Genomic DNA, 15,742 nt, shown 5'->3' with positions numbered 1-15,742 from the left:
CTGCCAGGGCCTGGGATCGGGAGAGACACTTAAGTGTTTTAGTACTATATCTCTTGACACAATGATGAAAATAATCATGGCCTCTAAACCTTCAAGCTGCATACTGGATCCTATTCCTACTAAACTACTGAAAGAGCTGCTTCCCGTGCTTCTCCCTCCTATGTTGAACATAATAAACGGCTCTCTATCCACCGGATGTGTACCAAACTCACTAAAAGTGGCAGTAATAAAGCCTCTCTTGAAAAAGCCAAACCTTGAAAAGCCAAACCTTGACCCGGAAAATATAAAAAACTATCGGCCTATATCGAATCTTCCATTCCTCTCAAAAATTTTAGAAAAATAGTTAGCAACTCACTGAAAAATTTTAGCAACTCACTGCCTTCCTGAAGACAAACAATGTATACGAAATGCTTCAGTCTGGTTTTAGACCCCATCATAGCACTGAGACTGCACTTGTGAAGGTGGTAAATGACCTTTTAATGGCGTCAGACCGAGGCTCTGCATCTGTCCTCGTGCTACTAGACCTTAGTGCTGCCTTTGACACCATCGATCACCACATTCTTTTGGAGAGACTGGAAACCCAAATTGGTCTACACGGACAAGTTCTGGCCTGGTTTAGATCTTATCTGTCGGAAAGATATCAGTTTGTCTCTGTGAATGGTTTGTCCTCTGACAAATCAACTGTACATTTCGGTGTTCCTCAAGGTTCCGTTTCAGGACCACTATTGTTTTCACTATATATTTTACCTCTTGGGGATGTTATTCGAAAACATAATGTTAACTTTCACTGCTATGCGGATGACACACAGCTGTACATTTCAATGAAACATGGTGAAGCCCCAAAATTGCCCTCGCTAGAAGCCTGTGTTTCAGACATAAGGAAGTGGATAGCTGAAAACTTTCTACTTTTAAACTCGGACAAAACAGAGATGCTTGTTCTAGGTCCCAAGAAACAAAGAGATCTTCTGTTAAATCTGACAATTAATCTTGATGGTTGTAAAGTCGTCTCAAATAAAACTGTGAAGGACCTCGGCGTTACTCTTGACCCTGATCTCTCTTTTGACGAACATATCAAGACTGTTTCAAGGACAGCTTTTTTCCATCTACGTAACATTGCAAAAATCAGAAATTTTCTGTCCAAAAATGATGCAGAAAAATTAATCCATGCATTTGTTACTTCTAGGCTAGACTACTGCAATGCTCTACTTTCCGGCTACCCGGATAAAGCACTAAATAAACTTCAGTTAGTGCTAAATACGGCTGCTAGAATCCTGACTAGAACCAAGAAATTTGATCATATTACTCCAGTGCTAGCTTCCCTACACTGGCTTCCTGTTAAGGCAAGGGCTGATTTCAAGGTTTGACTGTTAACCTATAAAGCGTTACATGGGCTTGCTCCTACCTATCTTTCCGAGTTGGTCCTGCCGTACATACCTACAGGTACGCTACGGTCACAAGACGCAGGCCTCCTAATTGTCCCTAGAATTTCTAAGCAAACAGCTGGAGGCAGGGCTTTCTCCTATAGATCTCCATTTTTATGGAATGGTCTGCCTGCCCATGTGAGAGACGCAGACTCGGTCTCAACCTTTAAGTCTTTACTGAAGACTTATCTCTTCAGTAGGTCATATGATTGAGTGTAGTCTGGCCCAGGAGTGTGAAGGTGAACGGAAAGGCTCTGGAGCAACGAACCGCCCTTGCTGTCTCTGCCTGGCCGGTTCCCCTCCACTGGGATTCTCTACCTCTAACCCTATTACAGGGGCTGAGTCACTGGCTTACTGGTGCTCTTTCATGCCGTCCCTAGGAGGGGTGCGTCACTTGAGTGGGTTGAGTTACTGACGTGATCTTCCTGTCTGGGTTGGCGCCCCCCCCCCCTTGGTTTGTGCTGTGGTGGAGATCTCTGTGGGCTATACTCGGCCTTGTCTCAGGATTGTAAGTTGGTGGCTGAAGATATCCCTCTAGTGGTGCGGGGGCTGTGCTTTGGCAAAGTGGGTGGGGTTATATCCTTCCTGTTTGGCCCTGTCCGGGGGTATCATCGGATGGGGCCACAGTGTCTCCTGACCCCTCCTGTCTCAGCCTCCAGTATTTATGCTGCAGTAGTTTGTGTCGGGGGGCTAGGGCCAGTTGGTTATATCTGGAGTACTTCTCCTGTCTTATCCAGTGTCCTGTGTGAATTTAAGTATGCTCTCTCTAATTCTCTCCTTCTCTCTTTCTTTCTCTCTCTCGGAGGACCTGAGCATGATGACTCCTTGCTGTCCCCAGTCCACCTGGCCTTGCTGCTGTTCCAGTTTCAACTGTTCTGCCTGCAGTTATGGAACCCCTACCTGTCCCAGACCTGCTGTTTTCAACTCTTAATGATCGGCTATGAAAAGCCAACTGACATTTATTCCTGATTATTATTTGACCATGCTTGTCATTTATGAACATTTTGAACATCTTGGCTCTCTCTAATTCTCTCCTTCTCTCTTTCTTTCTCTCTCTCGGAGGAACTGAGCCCTAGGACCATACGTCAGGACTACCGGGCATGATGACTCCTTGCTGTCCCCAGTCCACCTGGCCTGGCTGCTGTCCCAGTTTCAACTGTTCTGCCTGCGGTTATGGAACCCCTACCTGTCCCAGACCTGCTGTTTTCAACTCTTAATTATCGGCTATGAAAAGCCAACTGACATTTATTCCTGATTATTATTTGACCATGCTTGTCATTTATGAACATTTTGAACATCTTGGCCATGTTCTGTTATAATCTCCACCCGGCACAGCCAGAAGAGGACTGGCCACCCCTCATAGCTTGGTTCCTCTCTAGGTTTCTTCCTAGGTTTTGGCCTTTCTAGGGAGTTTTTCCTAGCCACCGTGCTTCTACACCTGCATTGCTTGCTGTTTGGGGTTTTAGGCTGGGTTTCTGTACAAGACTTTGAGATATTAGCTGATGTACGAAGGGCTATATAAAATAAACTTGATTGAACTTGATTGACTGGTCCAGAGGCAACGCGTCACTCAGACAGTGATTCACGAATGGACACTCGAAGCTGGAGAGGCACTGCAGAGTTGCTTTGAAGGTACAGATTGGAATCTATTTATAGACGATTGGGAGGAGGATCTGAATAGTATTTCTGAACTTATAACATATTATTTTAACTTCTGTACTGACAATGTGATGCCAAGCAAAACGGGGAAATGCTATGCAAATAATAAGCCATGGGTCACAAAATAAATCAAGGAGGCACTGAACAGGAAGAAGAAGGCTTTTGAAACTGGAAATAGGGATAAGTTGAGAGAGGTACAGAAGGAGATTAAAGGGCTGATCAGAAAGGACAAACATGAATACAAACTGAAGCTAGAACTCAAGCTGCAATATGCGAATAACATGAAGAATGTCTGGGATGGTATGAAGAAGATAACAGCACCAGGGGACAACTACCCCAGGAAGAGTAACTGCTGCAAATACAAATACAAAACCCACAGAGTGATGAAGAAAGGGACAGAGCCACAGAGTCGTACCATTTTTGTTTACCAGATTCGATAAGTATGATTTCTCAGCAGAGCAACAGCAGATAGGGGAGGTGCTGGACTCTGATCTGGGAAGCACTGAGCCCATGAGCATCTGGGAGGAACGAGTGGTGAAGCAGCTGAAGAAGCTCAGTCACAGTAAGTCAGCCTGATGTGGTTAAAGCCAGAGTACTCGAGGTATGTGCTAATCAACTGGCTGTCATACTGCAGTATATTTTCAACCTGTCCCTAATACTATCAGATATTTATACTAAATGGAAAACATCCTGCATAGTGACCATCTCAGAGAAAGCAGGAGGGACTGAAAGACTTTAAACCAGTGGCTTTGACATCACAAGTCATGAAAACCTCAGAGCGGGTTTCAATACCCTTAAGAGTTGAGGTGGCAGCCTCTCTGGATCTTTTGCAATTTGCCTACCGCCCAAAAAGTGGTGTTGACGATGCTCTGCTCTACTTCCTCCACAGAGGATATGAGCACCTGGAGTGGCACGGTTGTGTGGTGAGTACAATGTTCTTCGACTTCTCCAGTGCTTTCATTGCCATACTACCCCACCTGCTGGCCCGAAAAGCTCAAGGACATTCACATAAATCCACACACTATCAAATGGATTGTGAACTACCTGACCAATAGACTACAGTTGGTAAGACTGAACCAGGCAGTATCAGATCGGATATGTACGAACACAGGAGCACCGCACGGGACGGTACTGTCAGCTTTTCTGTTTACCCTTTACACAAATTACTTCACACACAAAAATGAACTGAGCCACTTACAGAAATTCTCTGATGACTCTGCCGTAGTCAGCTGTGTGATGAGATGAGTCTCTGCTGTAGTCAGCTGTGTGATGAGAGGAGACTCTGCTATAGTCAGCTGTGTGATGAGAGGAGACTCTGCCATAGTATGCTGTGTGATGAGAGGAGACTGCTATAGTCAGCTGTGTGATGAGAGGAGACTGCTATAGTCAGCTGTGTGATGAGAGGAGACTCTGCTGTAGTCAGCTGTGTGATGAGAGGAGACTCTGCCATAGTCAGCTGTGTGATGAGAGGAGACTGCTATAGTCAGCTGTGTGATGAGAGGAGACTCTGCTATAGTACGCTGTGTGATGAGAGGAGACTCTGCTATAGTCAGCTTTGTGATGAGAGGAGACTGCTATAGTCAGCTGTGTGATGAGAGGAGACTCTGCTGTAGTCAGCTGTGTGATGAGAGGAGACTCTGCTGTAGTCAGCTGTGTGATGAGAGGAGACTCTGCTATAGTCAGCTGTGTGATGAGAGGAGACTCTGCTATAGTCAGCTGTGTGATGAGAGGAGACTCTGCCATAGTACGCTGTGTGATGAGAGGAGACTGCTATAGTCAGCTGTGTGATGAGAGGAGACTCTGCTATAGTCAGCTGTGTGATGAGAGAAGACTGCTATCGTCAGCTGTGTGATGAGAGGAGACTCTGCTGTAGTCAGCTGTGTGATGAGAGGAGACTCTGCTATAGTCAGCTGTGTGATGAGAGAAGACTGCTATCGTCAGCTGTGTGATGAGAGGAGACTGCTATAATCAGCTGTGTGATGAGAGGAGACTGCTATAGTCAGCTGTGTGATGAAAGGAGACCCTGCTATCGTCAGCTTTGTGATGAGAGGAGACTGCTATGGTCAGCTATGTGATGAGAGGAGACTCTGCCATAGTACGCTGTGTGATGAGAGGAGACTGCCATAGTACGCTGTGTGATGAGAAGAGACTGCTATAGTACGCTGTGTGGTGAGAGGAGACTGCCATAGTACGCTGTGTGATGAGAGGAGACTCTGCCATAGTACGCTGTGTGATGAGAGGAGACTCTGCCATAGTACGCTGTGTGATGAGAGGAGACTCAGCCATAGTACGCTGTGTGATGAGAGGAGACTCTGAAATAGTACTCTGTGTGATGAGAGGAGACTCTGCCATAGTACGCTGTGTGATGAGAGGAGACTCTGCCATAGTACGCTGTGTGATGAGAGGAGACTCAGCCATAGTACGCTGTGTGATGAGAGGAGACTCAGCTATAGTCAGCTGTGTGATGAGAGAAGACTGCTATCGTCAGCTGTGTGATGAGAGGAGACTGCTATAATCAGCTGTGTGATGAGAGGAGACTGCTACAGTACGCTGTGTGATGAGAGGAGACTCTGCCATAGTACGCTGTGTGATGAGAGGAGACTCTGCCATAGTACGCTGTGTGATGAGAGGAGACTCTGCTATAGTACGCTGTGTGATGAGAGGAGACTGCTATAGTACGCTGTGTGATGAGAGGAGACTGCTATAGTACGCTGTGTGATGAGAGGAGACTCTGCCATAGTACGCTGTGTGATGAGAGGAGACTGCTATAGTACGCTGTGTGATGAGAGGAGACTCTGCCATAGTACGCTGTGTGATGAGAGGAGACTCTGCTATAGTACGCTGTGTGATGAGAGGAGACTCTGCCATAGTACGCTGTGTGATGAGAGGAGACTCTGCCATAGTACGCTGTGTGATGAGAGGAGACTGCCATAGTACGCTGTGTGATGAGAGGAGACTGCTATAGTACGCTGTGTGATGAGAGGAGACTCTGCCATAGTACGCTGTGTGATGAGAGGAGACTGCTATAGTACGCTGTGTGATGAGAGGAGAATCTGCCATAGTACGCTGTGTGATGAGAGGAGACTCTGCTATAGTACGCTGTGTGATGAGAGGAGACTCAGCCATAGTACGCTGTGTGATGAGAGGAGACTCTGCCATAGTACGCTGTGTGATGAGAGGAGACTCTGCTATAGTCAGCTGTGTGATGAGAGGAGACTCTGCCATAGTACGCTGTGTGATGAGAGGAGACTCTGCTATAGTACGCTGTGTGATGAGAGGAGACTGCTATAGTACGCTGTGTGATGAGAGGAGACTGCCATAGTACGCTGTGTGATGAGAGGAGACTGCTATAGTCAGCTGTGTGATGAGAGGAGACTCTGCCATAGTACGCTGTGTGATGAGAGGAGACTGCTATAGTCAGCTGTGTTTGATGAGAGGAGACTCTGCCATAGTCAGCTGTGTGATGAGAGGAGACTGCTATAGTACGCTGTGTGATGAGAGGAGACTCTGCCATAGTACGCTGTGTGATGAGAAGAGACTGCTATAGTACGCTGTGTGGTGAGAGGAGACTGCCATAGTACGCTGTGTGATGAGAGGAGACTCAGCCATAGTACGCTGTGTGATGAGAGGAGACTGCCATAGTACGCTGTGTGATGAGAGGAGACTCTGCCATAGTACGCTGTGTGATGAGAGGAGACTCTGCCATAGTACGCTGTGTGATGAGAGGAGACTCAGCCATAGTACGCTGTGTGATGAGAGGAGACTCTGCCATAGTACTCTGTGTGATGAGAGGAGACTCTGCCATAGTACGCTGTGTGATGAGAGGAGACTCTGCCATAGTACGCTGTGTGATGAGAGGAGACTCAGCCATAGTACGCTGTGTGATGAGAGGAGACTCAGCTATAGTCAGCTGTGTGATGAGAGAAGACTGCTATCGTCAGCTGTGTGATGAGAGGAGACTGCTATAATCAGCTGTGTGATGAGAGGAGACTGCTATAGTACGCTGTGTGATGAGAGGAGACTCTGCCATAGTACGCTGTGTGATGAGAGGAGACTCAGCCATAGTACGCTGTGTGATGAGAGGAGACTCTGCTATAGTACGCTGTGTGATGAGAGGAGACTGCTATAGTACGCTGTGTGATGAGAGGAGACTGCTATAGTACGCTGTGTGATGAGAGGAGACTGCTATAGTACGCTGTGTGATGAGAGGAGACTCTGCCATAGTACGCTGTGTGATGAGAGGAGACTCTGCTATAGTACGCTGTGTGATGAGAGGAGACTCTGCCATAGTACGCTGTGTGATGAGAGGAGACTCTGCCATAGTACGCTGTGTGATGAGAGGAGACTGCCATAGTACGCTGTGTGATGAGAGGAGACTGCTATAGTACGCTGTGTGATGAGAGGAGACTCTGCCATAGTACGCTGTGTGATGAGAGGAGACTGCTATAGTACGCTGTGTGATGAGAGGAGAATCTGCCATAGTACGCTGTGTGATGAGAGGAGACTCTGCTATAGTACGCTGTGTGATGAGAGGAGACTCAGCCATAGTACGCTGTGTGATGAGAGGAGACTATGCCATAGTACGCTGTGTGATGAGAGGAGACTCAACTATAGTCAGCTGTGTGATGAGAGGAGACTCTGCCATAGTACGCTGTGTGATGAGAGGAGACTGCTATAGTACGCTGTGTGATGAGAGGAGACTGCTATAGTACGCTGTGTGATGAGAGGAGACTCTGCTATAGTCAGCTGTGTGATGAGAGGAGACTCTGCCATAGTACGCTGTGTGATGAGAGGAGTCTCTGCTATAGTCAGCTTTGTGATGAGAGGAGATTGCTATAGTCAGCTGTGTGATGAGAGGAGACTCTGCCATAGTACGCTGTGTGATGAGAGGAGACTCTGCTATAGTCAGCTGTGTGATGAGAGGAGACTGCTATAGTACGCTGTGTGATGAGAAGAGACTGCTATAGTACGCTGTGTGATGAGAGGAGACTGCTATAGTACGCTGTGTGATGAGAGGAGACTCTGCCATAGTACGCTGTGTGATGAGAGGAGACTCTGCTATAGTCAGCTGTGTGATGAGAGGAGCCTGCTATAGTACGCTGTGTGATGAGGGGAGACTGCTATAGTACGCTGTGTGATGAGAGGAGACTCTGCTATAGTCAGCTGTGTGATGAGAGGAGACTGCTATAGTACGCTGTGTGATGAGAGGAGACTGCTATAGTACGCTGTGTGATGAGAGGAGACGACGGTCATCACAGGGATATAACAGAGTCCTTTATGAAATGGTGAGGCCACACAATTCTCTGTTTCTACAACAAACAAAAAAATCCAGACTTTAAGGAAGCTGTGATATTTTAATGCTTCGTATGTTCAATAGCAGTGTTGTGGTGAGTGTAGTGACCTATGCCATTGTGTGCTGGAAAGGGAATTTAGCCAAAGAAGACTTAAACAAGCTTGACAAAATCATCAACAAAACCAGTGCTACAATTTGGCTGCAGCCTGGAATCAATGCAGGACATGTCCATAAAAAGGTTGCAAGTAAAAACACACATGATCATGGACAATGACATACACCCACTCCATAGCAGTCTAATGACACACACCCACTCCATAGCAGTCTAATGACACACACCCACTCCATAGCAGTCTAATGACACCCACCCACTCCATAGCAGTCTAATGACACCCACCCACTCCATAGCAGTCTAATGACATACACCCACTCCATAGCAGTCTAATGACACACACCCACTCCATAGCAGTCTAATGACACACACCCACTCCATAGCAGTCTAATGACACACACCCACTCCATAGCAGTCTAATGACACACACCCACTCCATAGCAGTCTAATGACACACACCCACTCCATAGCAGTCTAATGACACACACCCACTCCATAGCAGTGTAATGACACACACCCACTCCATAGCAGTGTAATGACACACACCCACTCCATAGCAGTCTAATGACACACACCCACTCCATAGCAGTCTAATGACACACACCCACTCCACAGCAGTCTAATGACACACACCCACTCCATAGCAGTCTAATGACACACACCCACTCCATAGCAGTCTAATGACACACACACACTCCACAGCAGTCTAATGACACACACCCACTCCATAGCAGTCTAATGACACACACCCACTCCATAGCACTCTAATGACACACACCCACTCCATAGCAGTCTAATGACACACACCCACTCCATAGCAGTCTAATGACACACACCCACTCCACAGCAGTCTAATGACACACACCCACTCCACAGCAGTCTAATGACACACACCCACTCCATAGCAGTCTAATGACACACACCCACTCCATAGCAGTCTAATGACACACACCCACTCCATAGCAGTCTAATGACACACACCCACTCCATAGCAGTCTAATGACACACACCCACTCCATAGCAGTCTAATGACACACACCCACTCCATAGCAGTCTAATGACACACACCCACTCCATAGCAGTCTAATGACACACACCCACTCCATAGCAGTCTAATGACACACACCCACTCCATAGCAGTCTAATGACACACACCCACTCCATAGCAGTCTAATGACACACACCCACTCCATAGCAGTCTAATGACACACACCCACTCCATAGCAGTCTAATGACACACACCCACTCCATAGCAGTCTAATGACACACACCCACTCCATAGCAGTCTAATGACACACACCCACTCCATAGCAGTCTAATGACACACACCCACTCCATAGCAGTCTAATGACACACACCCACTCCATAGCAGTCTAATGACACACACCCACTCCATAGCAGTCTAATGACACACACCCACTCCATAGCAGTCTAATGACACACACCCACTCCATAGCAGTCTAATGACACACACCCACTCCATAGCAGTCTAATGACACACACCCACTCCATAGCAGTCTAATGACACACACCCACTCCATAGCAGTCTAATGACACACACCCACTCCATAGCAGTCTAATGACACACACCCACTCCATAGCAGTCTAATGACACACACCCACTCCATAGCAGTCTAATGACACACACCCACTCCATAGCAGTCTAATGACACACACCCACTCCATAGCAGTCTAATGACACACACCCACTCCATAGCAGTCTAATGACACACACCCACTCCATAGCAGTCTAATGACACACACCCACTCCATAGCAGTCTAATGACACCCACCCACTCCATAGCAGTCTAATGACACACACCCACTCCATAGCAGTCTAATGACACACACCCACTCCATAGCAGTCTAATGACACACACCCACTCCATAGCAGTCTAATGGCACCCACCCACTCCATAGCAGTCTAATGACACACACCCACTCCATAGCAGTCTAATGGCACCCACCCACTCCATAGCAGTCTAATGATACACACCCACTCCATAGCAGTCTAATGACACACACCCACTCCATAGCAGTCTAATGACACACACCCACTCCATAGCAGTCTAATGACACACACCCACTCCATAGCAGTCTAATGACACACACCCACTCCACAGCAGTCTAATGACACACACCCACTCCATAGCAGTCTAATGGCACACACCCACTCCATAGCAGTCTAATGACACACACCCACTCCATAGCAGTCTAATGACACACACCCACTCCATAGCAGTCTAATGACACACACCCACTCCATAGCAGTCTAATGACACACACCCACTCCATAGCAGTCTAATGACACACACCCACTCCATAGCAGTCTAATGACACACACCCACTCCATAGCAGTCTAATGACACACACCCACTCCATAGCAGTCTAATGACACACACCCACTCCATAGCAGTCTAATGACACACACCCACTCCACAGCAGTCTAATGACACACACCCACTCCATAGCAGTCTAATGACACACACCCACTCCATAGCAGTCTAATGACACACACCCACTCCATAGCAGTCTAATGACACACACCCACTCCATAGCAGTCTAATGACACACACCCACTCCATAGCAGTCTAATGACACACACCCACTCCATAGCAGTCTAATGACACACACCCACTCCATAGCAGTCTAATGACACACACCCACTCCACAGCAGTCTAATGACACACACCCACTCCATAGCAGTCTAATGACACACACCCACTCCATAGCAGTCTAATGACACCCACCCACTCCATAGCAGTCTAATGACACACACCCACTCCATAGCAGTCTAATGACACACACCCACTCCATAGCAGTCTAATGACACACACCCACTCCATAGCAGTCTAATGACACACACCCACTCCATAGCAGTCTAATGACACACACCCACTCCATAGCAGTCTAATGACACACACCCACTCCATAGCAGTCTAATGACACACACCCACTCCATAGCAGTCTAATGACACACACCCACTCCATAGCAGTCTAATGGCACCCACCCACTCCATAGCAGTCTAATGACACACACCCACTCCATAGCAGTCTAATGACACACACCCACTCCATAGCAGTCTAATGACACACACCCACTCCATAGCAGTCTAATGACACACACCCACTCCATAGCAGTCTAATGACACACACCCACTCCATAGCAGTCTAATGACACACACCCACTCCATAGCAGTCTAATGACACACACCCACTCCATAGCAGTCTAATGACACACACCCACTCCATAGCAGTCTAATGACACACACCCACTCCATAGCAGTCTAATGACACACACCCACTCCATAGCAGTCTAATGACACACACCCACTCCATAGCAGTCTAATGACACACACCCACTCCATAGCAGTCTAATGACACACACCCACTCCATAGCAGTCTAATGACACACACCCACTCCATAGCAGTCTAATGACACACACCCACTCCATAGCAGTCTAATGACACACACCCACTCCATAGCAGTCTAATGACACACACCCACTCCATAGCAGTCTAATGGCACACACCCACTCCATAGCAGTCTAATGACACACACCCACTCCATAGCAGTCTAATGACACACACCCACTCCATAGCAGTCTAATGACACACACCCACTCCATAGCAGTCTAATGACACACACCCACTCCATAGCAGTCTAATGACACACACCCACTCCATAGCAGTCTAATGACACACACCCACTCCATAGCAGTCTAATGACACACACCCACTCCATAGCAGTCTAATGACACACACCCACTCCATAGCAGTCTAATGACACACACCCACTCCATAGCAGTCTAATGACACACACCCACTCCATAGCAGTCTAATGACACACACCCACTCCATAGCAGTCTAATGACACACACCCACTCCATAGCAGTCTAATGACACCCACCCACTCCATAGCAGTCTAATGACACACACCCACTCCATAGCAGTCTAATGACACACACCCACTCCATAGCAGTCTAATGACACACACCCACTCCATAGCAGTCTAATGACACACACCCACTCCATAGCAGTCTAATGACACACACCCACTCCATAGTAGTCTAATGACACACACCCACTCCATAGCAGTCTAATGACACACACCCACTCCATAGCAGTCTAATGACACACACCCACTCCATAGCAGTCTAATGACACACACCCACTCCACAGCAGTGTAATGACACACACCCACTCCACAGCAGTCTAATGACGCACACCCACTCCATAGCAGTCTAATGACACACAGGAGCAGCTTCAGTAGCAGGTTTGTCCTGCCCAGATATTCCACAGAGAGTTTTAGACGGTCATGTTAACCCACAAATATGAGGCTTTTTAATGAGTGTAAATGGATCAACTGTTTTGTGAGGTCTTTCTATTGGCAAATGTTGTTGCTTGTTTTCTCCAGAGTAAGATAGAAAATAGCACTTGAATCAGACTATTCTTATAGGGATACTAAGGTTGGTTCACGTGCCTTTGTCTTAATGTGTTTTTATTTCACCTTTTTTATCACCTGTTTGTCCTTGTGTGTTCTGCCATTGTAAGTCATTGATGATGCATGCTGTGATAAAACAATTTCCCAAGTTGGGATTAATAAAATAATACTCTACTCAATGTACAATGTCCTAAACACAACCAAGCAAACACCACCTCTTCCTTCCTAATCTGACCTTTGAATCTTGGCCAGGCAACCTTTCTTAGGAGGGCATATAAATGCCTGCCCTTGGGCTCAGAGTCTCATCTCTTCTGCCACACATCTATCAAAATGGCTCTGATCTTACATCTGGCCTCCCCTCTACCCAGAGGAACATTAATATCAATTATATCTAGTTTCAAAGCTCTTTTGGCTAACTGGTCTTCAATTTCAATCCCTTCCACACTCAAATGTGCTGGGACCCAGCAGAATCTCACTACTACACCCATTCTCTCAATCCTCCATAATAACATGAATACCTCCAATAGTAGGTCACTCCTATTAGATTTACCAGATGATAAACTATTCAATATAGACAGAGAATCTGAGCACACTATAATTCTAGCAGGTTGTTTGTCCTCCACCAACTGGAGGGCTACATCCATCTTCTTCTACACTTGTGATATATCTGCAAATGGAGATTCTACTGTCACCATGTGGATAAGCATTGCCAGTGGCTCATTCTGTGGAATTAATCATCCCACACTTTTTTTAATTAAATGTTTTATTTAACCTTTATTTAACTAGGCAAGTCAGTTAAGAACAAATACTTATTAACAATGACGGCTTACCCCGGCCAAACCCTAACCCGACGACGCTGGGCCAATTGTGCGCCGCTCTATGGGACTCCCAATCACAGCCGGTTGTGATACAGCCTCGAATCGAACCAGGGTCTGTAATGACGCCTCTAGCGCTGAGATGCAGTGCCTTAGACCCCTGCGCCACTCGGGAGCCCTACAGACGCCCCACACTGGGGTGTCATGCACCCCCAAAACCTGAGGGGGCACAAAGTACGTGAGGATGATTTGGGGGGGGGGGGGGGGGGGGGGGGGGGGGGGTCCGGAGTCGGTCTAGGCCCCCCTTCCAAAATTGGAGAAGTTTTCAAACACCTGAAACAGCTTTTTCATTCAGTCTCAAGCCATAATCATTATGCTTCATTCAATGTAATTATGCTTAATTCCTGACGGGTGCTTTAAAAAATAAAGTATGCTTCTCTGCAAAAATCTGGGTAAAAGATTGAAAGAAATGGGAGTCTTATTCAGTACATTTAGTTATAATTTGCTTTTATAAAGTCTCAACCTTGCCAGCTAAGATAGTTAGAAAAGATAACAATTCTAACTTGATTGATAGCCTGAAATGGCTTCTTGGTAGCTAGTTGAGGTTGAGAACCAATCTGGGCTGGCTAAAACCAACAAACAAAATGTATCCCTGTTTTTTGTTGTTGTTATAGGACCAATTTGAGGGGGCACGTGCCCCTATGATGCCACACAAGGTAGAAAACTAAGCTGATAAACCTTTGCCAAGCAGTATATAAAAACTATCCATCTAGTACAGGTGTCAATTCAGACATGATTGCAGACGCACACAAGCTTTAAAGGGAAAGGGGGATACCTAGTCAGTTGTACAACTGAATGCATTCAACTGAACTGTGTCTTCTGCATTTAACCCAACCCCTCTGAATCAGAGGTGCGGAGGGCTGCCTTAAATCGACATCCACGTCTTCGACGCCCAGGGAACAGCGGCTAGTGTGTATCTCAGCAACAGTCAAATGTGTTTGTAAGTCAGAACAAACAACCCATGCAATTTAGAATGATTTATATGGAATAAAACAAGGATCTTTGCGTACTCTTTATTTTTCCCAAACTAATATTTTAAGTTATTAAATTTAACATTTGTGATAATCAGTGAGCCAAACAAGACTGTACAGTATTTTTTTTGTTTTGTTGCATAAATAGACGACATGCATTTTAGTTAAATTTGTCAATACAAATCCATATAGGTATGCAGTCATTTCATGACCCAGAGTAAATAAATACACACTGAAACATCAAGTTGGCCATACAAGATAACTTACATTCTGGACCGTATGAAAAGAGAGGTTGTTCATGAAACAACCGTCTGCAATCCCCAGGAATAAAATGAAACGTGAAAGTGTTTGATACGAGTATATAGGACTACTTTTTAAAAATATTTTGTCCAGAACAGATGTACTTAAAAATGTACCACTTAGTGTGAAAGAATAATGACAGAACACCCAAAATAAATTAACAAAAAATAACTTAAATCATAATAATAATTATATCAAATTAATATGTAAAATATCAATCCATGCATGTCAACACAATGCAAAAGCAGATGACAAACAAGACATCTTCACAACATTCCTCCTACCACTTCACATAAAGAAATCAATGCCATATTTTCCATTTAGATAAAAATACATTTTGGCAAGTGAGTAAATACATCTGTTCTAGATCAAATCGAACTCAACGCACTGATGTTTTGGCAAAGACACTGATGTTTTGGCAAATACACTGATGTTTTGGCAAAGACACTGATGTTTTGGCAAAGACACTGATGTTTTGGCAAAGACACTGATGTTTTGGCAAAGACACTGATGTTTTGGCATGAAGTCACCAGACCAGGATGTTACAATAGCCAATGAATGTGATAAAGTCATTAAAGTCAAGCGTTTGAGGAGGATGGAATAAGTCGAGCGGCAGTCAAAGCAGAAGGTAGGTTAACAGTCAAAGTGTTGAGGCTGATAAAACAAC

The sequence above is a fragment of the Salvelinus namaycush genome, chromosome 17, assembly GCF_016432855.1.
Source record: "Salvelinus namaycush isolate Seneca chromosome 17, SaNama_1.0, whole genome shotgun sequence".
NCBI classification, from domain to species: Eukaryota; Metazoa; Chordata; class Actinopteri; order Salmoniformes; family Salmonidae; genus Salvelinus; species Salvelinus namaycush.
Note: the sequence above shows the minus strand (reverse complement) of the source record.